We start from the raw sequence: 21657 nt of genomic DNA, 5'->3' as shown, positions 1-21657 counted from the left end.
CAACCGATGTTAGGGTTGTTGAAACACAACCAATGCTAGGTATGTTTGACTGCATGGCCGGTGATGGGTAGGGATTGATACTCAAGCCATGGCTCGAGCCCGACCCGATCCTGTGTCGTGTGGCATTTGATGAGGCGGCAATGAGACTTTGCCCAGGCCTTGGGTGAAAACCTGACCCTGTTCGACTCATTCACGTTTGGCCTTCCTGGACATGGTTGGAATTTCTCGTTTGTGAGGGGCATATGGAAATAGCATTGGCTATAAAAAGGGGGTAAAACCCCATTTCCCTACTTTTCACCGGAGGTTAAAAAAAACCTTTGGGTAAAGCCTTTTAACGGTGACAAGCAGGCAACTAGGAATTCTGGCCAAGGGTTTGCAAGAGTTCGGTAGGCAAACAGGGAAGGTTTCGGCAAGTCTAATAGGGATTTTTCCGAAATTTGTTAAGTTGCAGGGACTTGCAATGAGCACAGCGAAGCGATCAAGGAGTTTCACCAAAATTTTTGAGAGTAGAAGAGGCGAAGGAAGAAGGAGATGAGAGTTGCAACAACGGGTTGTGTGGGGCTTTCCGCTGGCTCTAGCACTTTTTCGACGGGAGAACATGGTTTTTCCTGCAACTTGGGGGAGTTGCAGAGATTTTTGGTGTAGTTTTGGTGAATTTTCGGCCAAGACGCAGGCAGGGAAAGTCTCATAGTTTTCGGAGGAAGACCCAAGGGCATAGGGAAAACAGACCGTCACTGAAGGTGGGCTGTTACAGGCGTTGAAAGTTGCATAAAAAATCATGCAATCCTCGAGGAGGTGAAACTTCTTAGGCCCTAAAAATGAGGAGTTGTGGAAAACAAGGAGTCATCGGGAGGTGAACAGTCATAGCACAACTGGTGTTGACTTAAAATATACACCTGATGCTGAGTTTGTTAAGAACACAGTCGGTGTTGGGCGCTGTTGGCGCTAACACAGTCGGCGTTGACACAGCGGAAGCTGATCCTCAAAAGGCAATCGGCGCTAGGGGGTTATAAGCACAGTGACACTTTGCCTTTAGAAGACACAGCCGGCTTTGGGAGTTAACCACGCTGTCGACACTAGCTTTTGGAAGACATAGTCGGCACTAGTTTCAAATGGCACTTATCAGTGCATGGTCAACATCATGATGTGTACGGTGTTGCTCACGTGCGGCAATGGATCGCATGAGCCATGCACGGTGATGTTCACTCACAGCGCGGACTTGGGTAGGCAAAGGGTGGTGACCAGTGGTAAGGCCCGACATTTGATGCCTATTGGAAGCCAAGTCCTCCAGCACAACAGTGAAGTCCATGTTGTTCTTTGAAAGGGCATCCACTGTGAATAGGGTATCATCTCCATCATAGGCCAGTTCCTTAGTAAAGAAGTATGCTTTATATGTTTGGTGTACTCATCAGATGAATTGAAGCTGGCTCGAAAATGGTTGGCTCCTTCCTTTGGCTTGTAACCATCGTTTTATAGTGGCACTCGTCAGATGAATTGAAGCTCACTCTCCAAGTGGTTTTGCTTCTTCTTCATGATGAGGGTGCTTCTTTGGTGGGTTTGCTTCTTTTAGGAGAGAAATTCTTTGGTGGGTTTACTTCTTCTTCATGAAGAGAGGAATTATTTTGGCCTGTAATTGTCCTCTTATCCTCAAATGCAAGAGCAAAACTAGATTTTGGTTTGTAACCATCTTCTTATCCTCAGATTCAAGAGACTTGTAAACTCCCTAATAATGGGATTTTTTGCTGGTAAATTGTAACTCATTTTTACAGCAATAAGTGTGAGACCTTGTTCAGAGTATCTTGCCTGCTTTGCATTGAGTCTCTTTTCTTCAATATACATTATGAATAGTATTTCTTTAAGTATCACCCATTGATAGGGGGCATTGCCTCCTCTCCATCAGGATGTGCTAATATGTAAGCTCCGTTTGGCGAGACCTTTTTGATTATAAAGGGACCCTTCCACTTGGGTTGAATGTTCCCTTTACACTGGCCATGCATAACAATCGGCCTTTTGATGGCTAGAACTAGATCCCCAGGGGCGAATGAGGGGAACTTGACTGACTTGTCAAATTCCCTCTTCATTCTCCCTTGGTTGAGTTCAACGTTCTGCTGAGGTTCTAGCCTCTTTTCATCGAGTGCATCCAATTCTTGATACCAAAGTTTGAATCTCTCATCTTCGGTTTGTCCTTGATGTATAGCGACGCGTAATGAAGGAATCTAAATTTTGAGGGGTAAAACTACTTCACCCCCAGATACCAGAGAGTAAGGAGTGGAATCAGTAGCATTTCATGTAGTAGTACGATAAGCCCATAGTGCATCAGGAAGCTTCTCATGCCAGTTCTTCTTTGTCTTTGATACTGACTTTCTTAAAAACATTTCACAGAGTCTTATTGAAGGCCTTAGCCAAGCCATTCTCCCAAGGGTGGTACATAGTCGAGTACCTTCATTTGAAACCGAATTGGTTATCCAAGAGATCAATGTGGTGACTCAAAAATTGTGGACCGTTGTCAGATACAATCCGATTGGGCACTCCAAACCGATAGATGATGTGATGTCTAAAAAAGTTGGCCACTGTTGTCCCATGAACTTGCTTAAGGGGGACCGCTTCAGCCCACTTAGAGAAATAATCTGTTGCAGCTAGAATAAAGAAATGGTCCATTGCTGAAGGAAGATCATTAGGCTCTACAATGTCCATACCCCATTATGAAAGGGGCCATGATGCTATTGTAGGGTGTAAGGGCTCTGGAGGTTGGTGAACAAGGCTTGAATGTACTTGGCACACTTGACATTTCTTAGAGTATTTCAAGGAATCAACAATCATCGAAGGCTAATAATACCCCAATCTGCATATATGTTCATAGAGCTTAGGACCGGATTGGTGTAGTCCACAAATGCCTAAGTCTACCTCTTCTAATACCTTATTTTCCTCTTGCACATCCATGCATCTAAGAAGAATGCCGTCAAATGACCGTCTGAAGATGGGATCTCCTACAAGAAGAGTATACATGGTAGACATTCAATGTACGCTGTTGTGTTCGGCAAGATTTTCTGAGAGCCTGCCATATTTTAGAAAGCTAGTGATGGGCTCTCTCCAATCTTCTACCTGTTAGATTTTCACGCATATTGGGTCGAAGAACTCCGGTTTCTGGTTTTGATCCTTAGTTTCTTGATTTTGTGTTGTTCAGTCTTGATTACTTCTTTAGCTGATAGAAGTGCTCTGAATGGATAAGGAGGGTACTCGGGGAAGATATTTCTCTCATCATCTGCGTATACCTCCGTTCTTAGTTCAATGTATCTCCATTCTGCCACCCAGACAAGCATGGGTTCTGATGAGGATAATTGAATTCTAGCACCGAGTTTTGCAACTGCTTCAACTTGTGAGTTTACCTTCCTGGGAATGTTACTCAAGGATACATCCTTCAATTGAGCCATATATGGTTTTGTAGTATCACGATAAGGCTGAAGAGTGTCTTTCCTCACGTCATAGATCCCTTTGAGCTGTCAGATAACCAACTCATAGTCACCATAGATCTTGAGCTGCTCCAAGTCTAGGTCGAAGGCTATCTTCAATTCGTTTATAAGGGACCTGATATTTTGCCACATTATGAGAACCGGCCCGAGTGAGAGAGAAAGAAAATGGCAGTACTCCACCTCTCGGAGTCAAGAATACTACTTTGGCGCGGCCTCGATCTGATTGGAAGGCTTCGTTGATGTACAATTCCCATGCATGAGCAAGGCTAGCGCATAACATTTCTTCATCAGATGGAGATTCCGTCGGTAAGGGGTATGTTGTAAGAAAGTCAGCCAAGGCCTGGCCTTTGATGGCCTTTTGTGGGAGATACATGATATCGAATTCCATCTGCAATAATGCCCACTTAGCAAGGCGTCCTGACAAGCATGGGCGTGTCATGAGAAATTTACAGCATCTGCTTTTGATATAAGTATCACTTCATGACTAAGCAAGTAGTGACAGAGTTTTTGTACTGCGAAGATCAGAGCAAGGCACATCTTTTTTATGGGGGGATAATTCCTCTCGGCCCCTTACATCCTACGACTGAGATACTACAGTGCCATTTCTTTTCCCTCGTCATTGTTCTTCACCAACAATGCCCCTAGTGACTCATCTAGAGCGGTCAGGTACAGGATGAGGGGTCATCCCCACACTGGTGTAGAAAGTATTGGAGGATTGAGCAAATGATGCTTGATGCCGTCAAGGGCTGCTTGACATGCTTCATCCCAAATGAATAGGGTATCTTTCTTTAACAGGTTCATAAAAGCTTTACAGTGACTTGAGAGGTTTGAGATGAACCTGCGAATGTATGATAGCTGCCCTTGAAGAGAGCGCAGTTCTCGCAGTGTAGTTGGCAACGACATTTCTTTGATTGCCTTGATCTTGACTGGCTCTACTTCAAGCCTCAATGTTTGACCATGAACCTCAAGAATTTCCCGAACGCATGCCAAAAGCACAATTTAGCAGGTTCATGTTAAGTTGATGAAGGCGTAACTGCTTGAATACCTTTTCAAGGTCTCTCATATGAGCATCCTTCTCTTCGGATTTGACCACCAAGTTATCTACATAACACTCCACCTCTTTATGCATCATGTCATTGAAGATGGTCATCATTGCTCTCTAGTATGTGGCACCAGTATTCTTTAATCCATAAGGCATCATTGTCCAACAAAAGACCCCTTTCGGAGTTAAGAGCATAGTGGATTCCTCATCTTCGGGCACCATTTGAGTATGATTATACTCGGATTATCCATCCATGAAGGAGAAGATGTGGTAGTGGGATGTTGATTCGATGAGCATCTCCGTGACTGGTAATGGAAAGTCATCTTAGGGACAAGCGGTATTGAGGTCGAGGAAGTCAATGCAAACCCTGATTCGGCCATTTTTCTTCTTGACTGGAACAACATTTTCTTGCCATTTCTGGTACTTGACTTCACTAATGAAGCCTACTTATCTGAGTTTGGTAACTTCGACGTCTATCTACGTTTCAAGCTCAGGCCAGAACCTTGTTGATTTCTGCTTGACAGGTTTGACGGTCAGATCAATGTCGAGACAGTGAACGGCAACTTGAGGGTCTAAACCAGGAATCTCATGCTAATGTCAAGCGAATTTGTCTCGGTTTTCTCACAAGAAAGTAGTGAAATATTTTTTCTCTTCTAGAGATAGATTTGTTGAAATAAAAGTGGGTCTGGGGTCGACTTCATCTCCAAGATTTATTTCCACGAGCTCGTTTGCTTTGGCTTGAGCACCTTCTTCCCACTCTTCTGGGGCCTCTTGCAACTCTTCCTCGTTGTTTCAGGGGTCTTTTAATCAACCTCGAGTGTTGAGACCCATGATCCTGACATCTCTGCCTCCGATAGAGGTCTAGGGTCGATCATAATTTCTGCACGTTCCCCAAATTGAGGAACAAAACGATCTTCCATAAATAAAGATTGTTTCTCAGGCTGCAGGAGTTCGACTTGGAGATTACAGGGATTTTGAGATTTGACAATTGTGGTGCAAGAAGTGTCCCCGTATGAATAACACGGTCTTTGAATGGGTGTCTGCAGTGTCTGCCCCATGCTGGCTGGTTCTTCGTAGACTTGTACCATGTGGCAAGTTTCTTGAGACTAGAAGCTTTGCCCTCTTGATTCTCTTAGTCTCTTCTCAAAGTCAGGCTTTGGCTTTAACTTTTTTTCTTCTTTGAAGAAGGTGGCTCTGCCTAGGCTTTAGCTGCCAGGGCATCCAGCTACTTGTGTCAGGGTCTTTCTCAATCATTTCCTTTGCGTGTTGCTTATGTTGATCCCTTCGAATTCTCTGTTGAGAGCCTCAAAGTCCGGACATTTCAAGGTTGTACTTGTAGGAGACATAAGAGAAGAAAAATGAGAAGTAGAAGAAGAAGAAGGAGAAAGGTCAGAACGTGGGGGACTTTTAAGGTCATTCCCCTCATCGAACTGATATAGGTAGCTTTTTACGTCATCATCAGGGTTGGACGTGTGTAGGGAATCTTTTAGGTCTTTCCCTTGCTTTGACTGTTCAGGAGTGCTTTTAACGTCGTCACCCTCATTGGATGTGTTCTAAGGAGAAGTTGACTCGGGGGCATCTTCCTAACGACCTGGAGAAGGAAGAAGGATCGTGTTAGGGGTAAAGTCCAGCAAAGTTGGTAGTGGGGGAAGGGGCCTGAGAAATTCCTGGTCAACTGGAGGCTGAGTTGTCTTGTTTCTCTGACGCGTAGCCCTCGGTGCCCGTCTCCTTCTGGTTTTTTGAGGTGGTCTTTGATTAGTTTTGCTAGGCATGTGAACAACCATAGCTTGGCAAACTGCTTCTCATCTTAAGGACTTGAGTCTGCTTCGCCCATGGTGGACTATCCATGGTTGGGAAGTCGAAGGTTCAATAGAGTTTGACTCATTATTAGGAAGGTCTTATGTTGGGAGATCCTCTTGTATCAGTGGAGCAGTGGTTTGGGGATCACTTACTGGGATGTTGTAAAACTCCTGACATTCCCGCATTTTGTTCGTGCATATATCATGAAAGCTGGTGCATTCCCACTAGTAGTGACCCCATACCTGGTGATACGGGCACCAACGGTCTTCAGTCCTCTTAGCAAGGCGTCAAGTTGCCTTGCCTGCTTTGGTGTGATTAGGCCTTCCTGAAGCATTATAACAAACAAGGGATGAAGGATACCAGGGTCTTCATCTTCCTCTAGGATGGTTACTGCATGGGAGGCTTCTGATGCCCCGAATGCCTTCTTTAAGTCTTCGAGTTTTATCTGACCCTTTTGGATCAAGGCCTCGATAATATATTTTAACATGTAGCAATCATCTGTAGGATGATTGATCCTTCGATGGTAGGAACAATAATTGGCCTGGGTGTTAAGCCCCGCTTGCTCAGGGAACTTGGCTTCTGAAAGGTCGATCATGTTGTGTTCCTATGCCTGGTGAAATAATCATCCCGATTAAGAATCGCTGGCGGGGGTACTCGATTGTACGACTGATGTTGCATGCCTTCCTGGGGTGTTATCTTGGTCGTGCTCACCCCTTTAGAGAGGTTCAAAGTTTGGGAGGGAGGTTTCTTTGGATTAGTTACCATGACAGCAGCACTGATCACTCCTTTCCGTTGGCTGCCCCAGGTGTTAGTCTGAGAGCTACCATTACCCCGATTGTTCCCTAAACTTGCAGACGGTTGTTGTGACCTACCGTGGTGGCGTGATAGGCTTTCTATGCAGACTGATTTGGATATCATCTCTCACATGGTAGTTGGATTAGAGGCCTTGACCTATAGAGAAATTTCAAGTCACATGTTCAGTACGCAAGTTTGGACTGCTTCCTTCTCGGGCATAGGATTGGGATGGCAAGCGACCGATTTTCTCCATCTTGATATGAATTGGTCCATGGGCTCATCGGGATCTTGAGTCAGGGTGAGAAGTTCAATGGTTTGAACCTCTCTCTCGACCTCATAGAACTGTTGGTAGAACAACTTCTCCATTTCCTCCTAATTATGTAATGAGTTTGGAGAGAGTCGAGTATACCCTTGAAAAGCTGAGCTGCCAAGGGTTTCAATAAACTAATGAAGAAGGGGTCTCCCATCAGCCGTTGTTTCTTGATATGCTGCCTGAAAGTGAGCGATATGCTGGTTCGGGGATGTGGTCCCGTTGAATAAGGGAAACTTCCCTTTCTTGTAATCTGAGGGAAATGGGACCTAGTAAATATATGAAGGTTACGACCTTTGATAAGGCGTTGCGCCCTGTAGCCCCCAAATTTGCCAGTTTTTTAGGTTATGGGTCACCACAACATCTATGCCTACCTGTGAGATAGGGTGAGGGACAGAGTTGTCCTGTGAGGCAGAGGGAAGGGGCCGCCTTGGAGGTGCACCATCTGAGTTAGGGGAATTGACCTCATGGTTAGCTGATTGTCGTGTGGCATCTATACGATCAATCTTCCCCATCATCGTGCGCACCATGTCTTCAAACTTATCCATGTGGTCTTCCTGGGAGTTAAGTTCATTTAAAACCATGACGCTGACTGTTTCTCTTGAGATGGCAGCCTTAAATGTGGTCGAGGGCTTACCTACTTGATGGGTCGCACACTGCAGATCAGTCAGCATGCCCTGATTGAACTCGAATTTTGTATGTCGATCACATGAGGACCGGTTCTTGACGGTCTTGGGACCGTGGCTGATGAGTGGCTGGGTCACTTTTTACAACATTAACCACAGTGAAAGGCTCATGGAGCTTTTCTTCAGGCCTCATCATCTGAAGAGGGTAGAAGGGGTTTAGGTGAAAAGGGTCATCAGAGCTGATTACCTCGACCGCCTCGGTGACTTGCTTAGTGAGAATTCACAGACCCTTATCGCGTTTAGCCTTGAGGTTTTGATGGACCTCACGCCAAAACTGTGTTCTAGACTGCGGCTGGTCGGCTCTTCTTGCACTACAGAGGGCCATCTCGATCAGGTGCGACAAAGGATGAGGGTCGGGGACTGAAGTCATCTTAGGCCGGGGAGGATGAAGGAATCGATCTTCAATAAGGTCTTTGTCCTGAGCTCTCATGTAGGCTCCGGAGACATACACGAAATGACGAGGCTGGTTCAGGATGGTACTCTTGGGGAAGGTCTTTGAGTACTAAGGTTGAAGGTGCTTGCTCGAAGAAGGAGGAGCAAGAAAAAGCATTATTGACTCATGAGGACATCTTAGTCAAGGGCAAGGGGCTGTCTATGATGGCGACACGTGTGCACCACTTGAAAAAGGTTCACGGGTGACCTGGGGGCTCGAGCTCGAGCAAGTGGTCTGGCCTTAGGGGGCCGAGGACTACGAGTAAGTGTCTGCAAGAGAACAGGTGGAGGCCTGCCCCTTACAGGGTGCGCTGGTATGTGCTGAGTAGGAGAACAAGGAGGGCGTCTCCTATGTACCTGGGTTGGCGCACTGACGACGTTGCCCCAAGCAGTGAGATGCATATGAGCAGCTTATGTAGGGCCTTAAAAGGTCAGATTCGAGGTAACGTAAGGGTTGCCCCAAAGTGTGGCTCGAGTGGATGACCCACGAGCCTTATGGTGTGTGTGAGGGATGGAGGTCGCAAGGTCTTTGCCTCGATGTGTGGAGCCTCTAAGGATAGAGATTGGTGGTGGTGAAGGAATGTGGGGGGTAGCCTTGTGGCGACCCACATAAGCAATGAAAACTTGCTTGCCTTTTACAGAGAGGGACTGGGCAACCATCCGACGTACCTCAACGATACGACCAACAACTGACTTGCTGGTGGCAGGGTGCATGCTATGTGGGGCAACAGATGTGCTGTCGATGGAAGGTGCTTTGGTGGAGGTTTCACCAAAGCGAGGAGATGGGGAGTTAAGGACTTTTAGGTCCCTCCTCACGCCAATCCAGGTTAAGACCTGAGCGCTAGACCTTGGGTCTTTGTTCAAACGAAGGGTGGGGAACGAAGTTAGAGTAATTTGTTCCCTACGGACACTCACAAATGCGGGGATAAGAAAATCCCGATTTGGATGAATGGCTTACAGAACCCAACTACCATAAGTGATGAGTGAATATAGAAAATAAAAAAAGGAGAAACAATCCAAACAAGTACGATCCGACTAAGGGGTAGTAGTCCCCAGTGGAGTCGTCAAGCTGGATAGGTGTCTCAATCTCACCCTCCGAATCAGGATGATCTGGTGGCACCCGTCTCGGGTTTCAGGGGAGACCCAAGACTTTTGAGATAGCTCTTTTGGGAACCTCGATTGAGAATAAGGGCAGGTATTACCAACCAATGAGAGAGGAATTTAAGGTGGGTTCGAGACATACATGAGCTGCATCGCGTGGGCGCCCTCTTAGATTATCAAGAAATCCCCCCAGTAGTAAAACTAGTTCGGAATCGCCTCTCTTAGCATGTATTCTCATGTTTTCTGCAATCACACATATTTGGCAAATGTTATAAGACAGATGGGTCAACAGACCTCTCCTTGCCTCTTGGGCGAATGCACTCAGGTGTGTACATTCATAATAAGAAGAGAAGAATAAGAGAAGGAAGATGGGGGAGACAAAACTTTAACCAGGTGGGGAGATCAGTATAATGACTAAGCTGGTGCGTAATTGGCCTAACGTGATAGTAAAACGGGCTTGGTAACTCAAATCGGTTCAATAGAAACACTACTAGACGCTAATAATGATACTGACTAGCTAGACACGATGGTTAGTCTATCGTGGTAATAAAGCAGGCCCAAAAATTCTGACACAACAACAATACAGCTTGACGACAAGACCACCATGAAAGGCTAATCTCGACCCCTCCTAATCAAACGAAAGAATTAACAAAAAGAATGGAAATCATTAAGAGAGAATAAGAAGAGAAGAGCAAAAGAGAGGAAGAGAAAGAAAAAGAGAAGAGTGTGAGAGAAGAGAGAAGGAAGGAGAGACGAGGGAGAAAGATACAGTCGGTGCTAGACATCACCGGCTGTGTTGGAGAAAGAAGAGAAAGAAAGACACAGTCAACACTAGGCATCATCAATTGTGTTTAAGAAAAGAAGAGAGAGAAATACATAGTCGGTGTTATGCATCGCTGGCTGTGTTTAAGAAATGAAGAGAGAGAAAGGCACAATCGACGTTAGGCATCACCGGTTGTGTTAGAAGAAGAAGGGAGAGAGGAAGACATAGTTGGCACTAAGTATCGCCGGCTGTGTTTAAGAAAAGAAAAGAGAGAAAGACACAGTCGGCACTAGGCATCACCGGCTAAGTTGGAAGAAGAAGGGAGAGAGGAAGACATAGCAGGTGCTAGGCATCGTCGGTTGTGTTTAAGAAAAGAAGAGAGAGAAAGACATAGTCGGTGCTGAGCATCGCCAGCTGTCTTGGAAGAAGAAGGGAGAGAGAAAGACACAGTTAGTGCTAGGCATCACTAGCTGTGTTTAAGAAAGAAGAGAGAGAAAGACATAGTCAGCAATAGGCATCACCGATTATGTTGGAAAAGAAGGGAGAGAGGACGCAGTCGACACTGAGCTTCACCGAGTATGCTAAACAGAGAGGAGAGAGAAGACACAGTCGACACTGAGCTTCGTTGACTGTGTTAGACAGAGAAGAGAGAGAAGATGTTGTCGGCACTGGGCTTTGCTACTTAGGTTAGGCAGAGGAGGGAGAGGGGACGCAGTCGGCACTAAGCTTCATCGACTATGTCAAAAGAAAGGGATAAAGGATGGGAATAAAAAAGAGAAAAGAGATAAAGATAAGAAGAAGAGTGAGAAAGAGAGATAGATGACAAGAGAGAGATAGAAATAAGAAGAAGAGAGAGCGATAGAGATGAGAAGATGAGAAGAGAGGGAAAGAGTGGAGGAGAGAGAAAGAGGTGAGGAGAGAGAAAGAGGGGAGGAGAGAGAAAGTTACCTTATCAAAGGGTATCGACCCTTTTCTTCTCTCTCCTCTCTCTCGAAGACGCACCAACGAAATCAAGAAGAAATTGAAACTTCATTGATGTTTTTGTGAAATGAACTGAAGCCCTTTGTTGTTGTTTGCAATTTGGCATTGCATTTTATATAGAATTGGGCCCAAACATAGGTGGACGCCCAAAAACTAACTAAAATTGAAGATAATTACAATTTAATTAAATTAAAAAAAGTTCTAAAAATGGGTGTAAAAGGACTGTTTTGCCCCTGCTAAACAATGTGTTGAATTCTCGAACAATCCCTGTTGTTGCCTGAGAACTTGTGTGATCTTCGATGACTGATCCGGGGTTATTCTGATGCCCGTTTCATCGAAAGATGATTATTTTCTTATAGAGCTCGGCATGACGATCGTTTTGATACCAACTTCGAGCCATGAATCATGTTTTTGAGCCATGATCGCGAGACTTGAAATTTGCTTGAATCTTAAAAACTTTGGAGCGATAATGTATTCGTTTCTTGATGTTTTTCTTTACATTCTTCACTGAATCACACTGAGCTTGTCATCACGATCACGTTACAACAAACGTGGCTCGATTTCATGTCTAGATGAAGATTTCGTCATTTGAGTTTTTGGCTGGAATCTTAAAATTTGACGACCAAAATTTATAGCAACTTTGAAACTCCATGTGTGAAATCCAATCATTCATCATACATGGGGTTTTGACCAAAGATAGATATGGACCTTACACACATAATGCAATTGGTTTCATGTCGATCTGGTATGTAAGCACCTTGATTTATCCGCTCGAGTGAGGTATGCTGCTACTAAATCTTCTTCAATAGTCCTCACGGATCAGAAACTTCTCGCTATTTTTTCTCCCTTCTTGGGCATCATCACGAGGAATACCGCTTATCGAAACATTCGTTTTGACGAGATGAACATGCTCACAAAACTTGAGAGGAATCTGACTTAGAACAAGTGAGATATAAGCCCCAAAATTCACTTCCCGTGACTATAAAAAGAGCCACTTTTAATGGTGTTTTGGTGCAGGGTGTCCTCATGGGAATAGTGTGCGGCCTACCATCTTTTGGTATTTTACCCATAACTTTGTCCTGGACTGTCTGATTAGGCCGAAACATGACCCAAAGCGGTTTTCAATCATGTCAGATCCAATAATGATGGTCCCACAGTTGTTTGATGCACCAAAAATATAGTTTTATTTATGAGGTCCATTTCAGGGTGCTTTAGACCGAGTTTGCCGAAATGTTTTTGTGTTCATTACTTTATACATATCTGATCGCGATGAAAATTGGCAGGTGGCCTTTTGGAGTGCTGATGAAGATCTTACCCAATTATGGGCCAATTCTGAGACTGTCAAAATTTCCACTATTTTGTAGGCTTTATTGACTTGCTTCCTTTTCATTCCCCATCAGAGACCAAGGTGCTGAAAAATGTGTTCAAACACTCAACTCCATTAAAGGGACAGTCATGATCCGTGACTTTTGATGCTCATATCTCACCTGTCTCAAGTCGGATCATGCTCAAATTTTGTGAGCTTGTTCATCTCGTCAATACAAGCGTTTTGATTTGTGGTATGCCCTGCGATGATGCAGGAGCAAGAAGAAAAGCTTGAGAGAAGTTGCTGATCTTTGAAGAAAGTGCAGCAAAATTAGTACATCGTGCCTCGCTCGAGTAGCCAAATCACGCCGCTCGCCAGCCAGATTGGATTGAAATCAATTTCATCGAATGCATAAGGTTTAGGGCTATCTCTAGTCCAAACCCCATACAGGATGAACGATCGGAATCTGCACATGAAGCTGATGAAATGACTACAAATTCCATCACCGAAATTTCAAATTCCGGCCAAAACTCTGAAGTTGCGAAATCTTCGTCCGAGCACGGAGAGCTGCATTTGTTGCCCCACAATTGTGACAGCATACTCAGTGTGATCCAGTGAAGAAATCAGAGAAAAACATTAAGGAACGAGCACACAATCGATCTAAAGTTTCAAGATTCATTCAAATTTCAAGTCACATGATTGTGCCCTAAAAACAAGATCCATGGCTCGAAGTTGGTATCAAATTGATCGCCATGTCGAGCCCTACAAGAAAAAAATTTATCTTTCAATCAAACAGGCATCAGAACACCCTCAGATGATTCATGAAAAATCATGCATGTTCTAGGGCAACATAGGGACTGTCTTGAAATTCCACAACTTGTTAAGAAGGGGCAAATCTATCATTTTGCACCCTATTTTCCTATTACTCTTTATTCATTTAATTCTTAATTTCTAGCAATTAGGTTTAATTTTGATCAATCCACCCTTGTTTGGGCACAATTCTTTATATACCACGTAACATCATTGTACGCAAAGGCTTGAAACCCTCCACCAAAGAGAATTTTTAATTAATAGAATTCCTTTTCCTTCTCATTCTTGGGTCACGTTTGGAGAGAGAGAGTCAAGAGAGAGAAACTTTTGGATCTGTACCCTTAAGCTCAAAGTAAATCTTCTCTCTCTTCTTTTCTTTTTTTCTTCTTTTTCATCTAAGCCTCCCTCAGAAGCCATGCATGGCAGTGGCAGTGTCGTGCATGCATCTTTCTTTTTTTTCTCCCTCTCTTGTGGTTTCACAAGTCACGCATGGCAATGGCAGCGTCATGTGCGAGCTCCTTTCCGCCTTCTATTCATCCATCTTTATCTCTTAGTGAGGCTTACAGACACGCTGCTCATCGTCGTCCGCAGATATGTCCTCGATGTCTCAGTGAAGAGCACAGACGGTGAAAATTAGTGTTGCCCGTAGGGGTCTCCCCTATTGCGTGCCTATCATAGACGGCATTGCCTATCGCTACCTGTGGGAGGTCGTGGCCACACCGATCGCCATCCAGAAGTCCTTCATGCGTTTGGTGTCTATCGTTGTCCATTAGCTTCCTTCTTGCGCTCGGTGCCTATTGCCGTTCGTAAGCTTTCTGCACGTGCTAGGTGCCTATCGTTGTCCGCGAGCTTCCTTCATGTGCTAGGTGCCTATCGTCGTCCGCAAGCCTTCTTCATGTGCTCGTTGCCTATCGTCGTCCGTAAACCTTCTTCTTGCATTCGATGCCTTTCACCTTTGTCAAGCCTTCTTCGTGTGCTCGGTGCCCATCGCTGTGCGCAGGCTCTTCCTGCATCCCACGTCTAATGCTGTGTGCCTTGACAAGAACTGTCGCTGTGCGCCTCGTGAATGGCTATCGCCCTGCGCTTTACAAGAGGCTATCGCCTCCCGCTAAGGGCTGTATTGCCTTCTTATGTGGCCCCAATGGCGATGCCTAGGACCGCCTGTAGTTCATTGCTCGCCCTCTGGGCATGAGCAGTAGTGTTTAACACCGTCCAAGGGCTGTGAAACTATTATTCTATGGTTGTGGGTGGTGATGCTTAGTGTCGTTGGGACCCCATCTCTTCACCATCTCGTGCATTTTCTTCATTCTCTTCTCACTTGACCGAGGGTGGACTCAATTTAGTGTTGTCATAGCAGTTTGGCTGTCGAGCAGTATTGCTGTCGTGCTGATCTTGAGTACCATGCCCGTCTTGCTGCCACACGAGATTAGGACAGTCATGTCGACCTTGGTTTTGAGTAGTATTGCTGTTACACCGGTCAAAAGTACCGTGCCCATCTTGCTACCACTCTGGGTCAATCATTACACTGGTCCAGCTATCATGCAAGTCTCGTCCCCTTGTTGAGTACCCTCTTCGTTTCTCCTTTCATCCAAACCTTCCACATCATCACCCTAACTTCGCACATTCTTAGCCATGTGAATGTGGATTGCCCTAAGATAAGGGTGGGTCCTTTGGCGCACTTGTCTTGCAAATTAACCATAGTAGTGTTGTGCAGAAAACAAGGAGATTACAAGTTAAGGGAGGCGATTCCGAACCAGTTGAAGCAGTTGGGGGAATTTCTTTAGTGATCTAAGAGGCCGCCCGCCTGCTCAAGTCAGCCCGAGTAAGTCACAGACCCAAGTGAGGTTGGTTCCCATCTCACATCCAAAAATTCCTCTCTCACTAGTTGGATACCTGCCCTTGTTCTTGAACACGGTTCTCGAGAGAGCGATCTCAGGTCCCTTGTCTTCGAAACCCGAGACACATGTCACTAGATCACCCAGATCTGGGGAGGCAAGATCGAGGCACCTAACTAGCTTGGCGACTCCACTAGGGACTTATTACACCTTCATCAGTTCGCTCTTGTTTGATCAGGATCTCCTTTTACTTTCTGCATTACTTTCTATGGCATCTAGGTTATTCAACCCGTTCATCCGAGTCGGCAACATTCATATCCCCGCACTCGTGGCTATTACAGAGAAGTAAACTGCTCAAGCTTCCTTCCCTGCACTCCTTCTGAGTCAGTACTCACAATTCAGCTCTCAGGTTCTTTCCTGGGTTGGCACGAGAAGGGACTTAAAGGTCCCTAACTCCCTGCTTCCTTACCCTGGTGTACCCTCCACCAAGGCCCCTTGCATTGGTAGCACATCTGCTACCGTACATAGCATGCACCCTGCTACTGGAAAGTCCCTTGCCAGTCATATAGCTAAGGTACGTCGGTAGGCTACCTTGTCCACTCTCACGAAAGGCATGCAAGTTGCCATCACTTTTGAGGGTCGCCATGAGGCAATCCCCCATACTCCTTCACTGCCCCGAACCTCTACACCTAAAGGCTTGGCACACGAAGCTAGAAATCCTAGGGTCTCCACCCCACGTACACATCTAAATGCTCATGGTGCAACCACTCGAACCACACCTCGGGGAAACTTTCATGCTGCCTCAAACTCGTGCTCAAGGCTAGACCTTCTCAAGCAAAACCCTGCATGCGCCATGCATCTCACAGCTCGGGGCAGTGCCAATTCTGCACCAGCTCGAGCACACAAGGGTCGACTGCTCCGTCCTCGCTCTCAGCACACATAGCTTCATCATGTGAGAGATAAGCTCTTGCTCGATCCCTCACAAACACAAGCTCGTGGGTCTCGATCTCGTAAGATCAAGCCAGTTGAGCAAAATAGGACTGACCCCCAAGTCACCCAGATGGCTAACACTCAAGGTGCACATGCACCGACTTTGTAGGTTCCTCACCGATCCCGACTCAAGTGGAGTCATGAACCAGCTCTTTCTTCTGTCACTCTTCCTTCACCAGGCAAGCACCTCAAGACCTTGTACTCAAACGTTTTCTCTAAGATTGCCATCTTGAGTCAGCCGCCCCAAGTCAGGCACGCACCCGGGCCTCACAAGGAAATCTGGGGTAATGGCCTGATGTCAGACAGGAGCCTACAGCCTCGAAGGCAGCAACCCAGGTTACCCTCTGTCCTTGGACCCCATTCGTTTCTCCAATTAATCGAAACGGCCCTCACCTGCTCAGAAATATGTGGTAGTCCAATCCTCAAGCTTTGTTCTAGAGTGAGGTTCATAGAAGCCTAAAGATTAAGCAGAAGAAACGTCTACAGATCCTAACCAAAGAAGCTCTTAAGGCAGTTGAAGTTACCACCTTTGGTGACGTCTTGCCTCATAATCCTTACTTCCCTCTTCAGAAACTCGAACCTAAGACACTCTAAGAGTATTGCTCGGTGATTACTGCCAAGAAGCCATGGTCCCAAGACCGTCAAGAACCGGTCCTCACACGATCGGCGTACAAGGCTCGAGTCCAGTCAGGGCAAGCTGAGCCCCTGCTGACCGGCCTACCAGGCACTACTTGCTAACCCCGGCCATCCACTACTCCACCTTGCTCTTACCCTCAAGAAGAAATGGCCAGTGTCATGGTGATCATTGAGCCGGACGATGCCCAAGAGGAGTGTGGGACCATTGTGTGGGTCGTCATGTAGGTGAAGTTGCATGGGGAATAGGCCATTGGATAGCAATCTGACACCTTGGGGATAAAGATAGTTGACACTATATATAAGAAGAGGGATTTAGATGAAGATGGTGACCCTACAAGGAGTGGGAAGCAAAAGCTGGCTTCACAGGGGATTAAGAGTGTAAGTGTGACTCCCTAGGGATGATGAGTAATGGTGTGCATGTAACTCTATTGAGAATGACAGGCCAGAGTACAGATGCAACCCCATTGGGGGTAGTGGGTCATAATAGCGTGTAACTCCTATTGGGGTGTTGGTGTGAAACAGACCCAGTGGGGATTGAAGGGGTAAGCATGACTCCCTTTTTCTTTTGCATACGCCTAACTCCACTGGGGATGTTGATGGAATACTCCTTGCAATGGGGTGCATTCATTTCACAATTTAAAGTCATGCGTGTGGACTATTTGCCACGTTGTTTATCGTTTTACTATAGGGACGTCTGTTACAGTTTTAAGGTCTTGTAGTTCGGTCCATATCTACACAGTTTAAATTCATGCGGCTAGGATCATGGAGTTTTAAGGTCGTCAAACTTTACCTCCACTACAGTTTTGGGTCATATAGTTTGGACATGCAGTTTAAGGTCGTGAAACTAGACCCTGGGTGTGGTAAGGGAAAGTGACTCTTCTGGGAATCGAGCCGCAACTGGAGACTTGACTCGTGAAGAGTGCGACTATGGTGCAGGGAATGAACTTCCTGGAGATGTAGGAGAAAGGTCCACATGGGAGTGTCGTAGCATGCGCACGACGCTAAGTTTTGGATGGCGCTCATAACGTTAACCCCTTGATGAAGGTCACGTGATGGCCCTTGACAAAGCGCACGGTGATGGCCCTTGACGAAGGCGTGCGGCGATATCCCTTAACAAAGGCGCGTGATGATAGCCCTAACAAAGGCACGAGACGATAGCCCTTGACGAAGGCGTGTGATGATAGACCTTAACGAAGGTACGGGTGATAGCCCTTGATGAAGCCCATGACGATGGCCCTATCGGGTCTCGGGCTTGACCTGCCCAGGCATTGTCTTATTGTCGTCTAAAGATGAGGACTGTAGCATCTTTTCAAAATTGTGAGAGGAAGTTTGTGGCACGGCTGAGTATAAAGGGAGAAAAACCCCATTATAAAAGGGTAAAATAGTTGAAGAGAGTTTTTAGAGAAAGAGAGAGCCGGAGCTTCTGACAGAAGACTTTCGAGGAGAATTTCCCAGCCAAAGTTTACAGCAAACAAGCCTTCAGGAGCTTTTTGGCGAGCTTTAGCAGGTCGCCAGTCCTTGCAACGTGATTGTGAACATTTTCAGAGAGTGTCAATGTTTCTTGAGTAAGGAACGGGGCTTCTCAAAGCCTTAGTGGGATTTACAGTGGTGCTCTGCCGAAGTTGTGCTGCTTTTCCCATATTTTGAGGCTGAAGGGAGGTTGTAGAGAAGTTAGGGGAGCTAACGGTCTTCTAGTTATCGAAAGAAGAAGGAGGAGTAGCAGTGGGTTCACTGGAAAACTTAGTGGAATTTCGATGAGTTTGTGACGAACTGCTGAAGTGCGGAAACAGGGAGATGGGAAATCTGCAAGCTCACATGGAAACTTTCTGGGGATTTCGGTTGTTTTTTCGGTAGTCTAAGCTCTTGAAAAGGGGGTTTTTCGGTGAACTGGAGTGAGTTCTCGATGAGGAGAAGAAGCACCGGTGAGAACCCAATGCGTCATAGGCCTGCAATGGTCGTGAGATGAAGGTTTGTGAGATAGAGAATGATCAACTTCCACACGCAAAGCATCAGGCCACGTCGTGATTGTCAGGTGGCGTGCCCAGATTTCAAGGGATGTGGTATGCCACACGTGCGACGTGTGCGAGCTGCTGGAGCTCAGAAGGCATCAAGAGTTTTACTTCGGCAAACAATGATAGCCCCTTGGTTGCGGGACGATGATAGCCCTGACGAACGCCACTGGTGCCTTGTTATTGTGGGCAGATGGTGGTTGGATACATCCTCTTTAACGAATGTCTTCTCGGCAACCAGCCAGGGCCTCAAAAGCTTCCAAACTATCGGTCCCCTCGAAAAAGGTCTTTGAGAATGAAAATAAGGGAGAGTTGATGGTAATTGAACCTAACAAAGTGCATCCCTCATCTCAAACTCTTGTTCCTAAGAGTGGTGGCACACCACTGCCTTCTCGAGGTGATTCTGGTCCGTGAAACTTGATAATAATGGGAAGCCGGGTTCTTTCTCTTGCAACTTTGAGAGAGGGCCTCGTAATTTCTGCTTGAAGGGAACCTATCATCTGTTCAGCTTTTGTAGTCAACTCCTTCTTGGGACAAGTTATCTGTCCTCTTGTTTGGCGCATTCATGGAGGCTTGGTCATATCACTAGCAGTGATGCCTTTCCTTCGGTAGTCTCAAAGACAAACTCCTTCAAATTCTTTGAAGCGACATGCATAACCTCCAACTGACTCTGGAGGCTACAAACCTTGCTTCTCAGTTGTGTCATGGGGTCTTGATCCTGAGAGCTGGAGGGCTGATTCTTGTCCACTTATACCTCTAAGTCCACTTATACCTCTTCGGGAGCCTCTGAGAGATAAATAACCTTCTCTTGGCTACTGGTGATCCCCTTGTTCAAGGAGGATGGAATTTGGAGTACCCTCCTTGGTGGTTGGTGTGTCAATTCTGCTTCTAAAAGAGAAATGGGGACGTGCAGAACCTTTTGCTGATCCGGCGTATAGGTAACCCATGATGTTAGAAGGTCTACCTCTAGGGCTTCCTCAGTCTTAGGAGTTGCTTCTAGCTTGCCATTTTGTTCTGGCGAATTAGAAGAGGAGGTAGAGGGGGAAGCTTTGTCTTTGGGAGAAGGCACCATGACCTCGAAGAGGTGACAAGGTATACTTGGGAAGATAGGAATCAAAGGGACGATTTTGCCTTATCTTTCCTCTTCTTTGAACATGTCTACAATCATTAATCTCAGATCTTCAGCGTCATCATGAGACGAGGGTCCTATCTCTCTCACAGGCTTCCAATCATCATCTTTTGGCCTTTCAGGTGTTGGAAGGTCTGTGCAATAGTACTTAGCATCAGCATAATGAGTTTCAACTATAGGGAGCAGCCTTTTGTTAGCATAGATCGTGTTCTGTCTCCCATCTTGGCTGTACTTGAAGCATTGGTGGAGTGTGGAAGGAACCACCCCTTGATTGATCACGAAGCCAAGGGCAACCGAGTAGGACATTGTATGATGTATTAGTGTCGATCACATGAAATTGAGCATAATCGTTGCGGCTACCGATCTTGAGGTGAAGACGCACTGTGCTAGTTGGCTTTTCTCTTGATCGATACGATGATGTGGGTAGGAGTGAGGTCGTCAGATCCTAATCCCAATTGGGTGAGGATCCTTATTGGGATCAGGTTGACTGTTGACCCTCAATCCAGCATGATTCGGTTTATAGGGCAGGTGCGTAGTCCACCATTCACAAATAGGGGGTGATTGTGGAATTTGCCTCCCAATTGAAGGTCGTATCCGGAAGAGGAGATTGCTAAGTACCTCTAAGTAAGAAAGAGTACAATAGTCTTTAGACAGCAGAAGAGCATCATAGATACTTCGAAGGGCTAGAAGCATTCTCAAGTGCCCAATTACATCGTATTTCACTTAATCATCATTAGTCTTCTGCGTTCCTGATCCAAGCACTAGTGTAGGTGGTAGGGTAGGCGTAGGAACAAGTTTTAGTTTGTGACACGAGCTGACTTTGTTGTTCAGCCAGTGCCGTATGGGTTGATGGGGAGGCAATAGGTATTTGTATTAAGGATGTAGAGGTTTGAGGTTGAGGCTTAAGGAAAAGTGAAGGATCAGGAAACTAGAGAATATTAAGCTTTTACGGTGTGGGCAGTAGCTTCTTCCTGGATCTCAGTTTCATTTGCCCTATGCTGGATGGTACTTCCTAGATCTGCACCATGTGGGAGGCTTATTTGGAAGAGGAGCTTAAGGGTGGCTCGATCTTAGCTTGGGTTGACAGGGTGTCGGTGACTGTCAAGAATCCAGCTGCTTGGGCTAGCATCTTTCTTATGTGCTTCCGTGCTCTCTATTTAGTGTGTCGAAGTCTGGGCACTGTCGAGCCGCACTTGTAGAAGAAATAGAAGAGGGGGGAGTAGAATAGGAGTTAGAATGTTCTGGGCAGCTTTTTATTTCGTCTCCAGAATTTGACGTGTGTTGGGGGTATTTTAGGTCTTGCCCCAGTTTTGGCCGTTTTGGGGTGCTTTTAGCATCGTCACCCGTATTCGACGACTCCCGAGCTGTTGATGACTCAGGGACATCCATCTGATTGGATGACAGGATAAGGCGAGCTGCGCCTGGGATGAAGTCCTGTAAGGTTAGCAGCGGAGAAAGGGGCATGAGGAATTCTTACTCAACCGATGGCTGAGGGACACAATTCCTTCGGCGAGCAGACCTGGGTGCCCATCTCCATTTTGATCCCTGAGGAGGGGTTTGGT

Source organism: Amborella trichopoda, chromosome 1, assembly GCF_054954075.1.
Source record: "Amborella trichopoda isolate Santa Cruz 75 chromosome 1, AtrichopodaSantaCruz75HAP2 v2.0, whole genome shotgun sequence".
NCBI lineage: Eukaryota > Viridiplantae > Streptophyta > Magnoliopsida > Amborellales > Amborellaceae > Amborella > Amborella trichopoda.
This window is presented reverse-complemented; position numbering follows the sequence as displayed.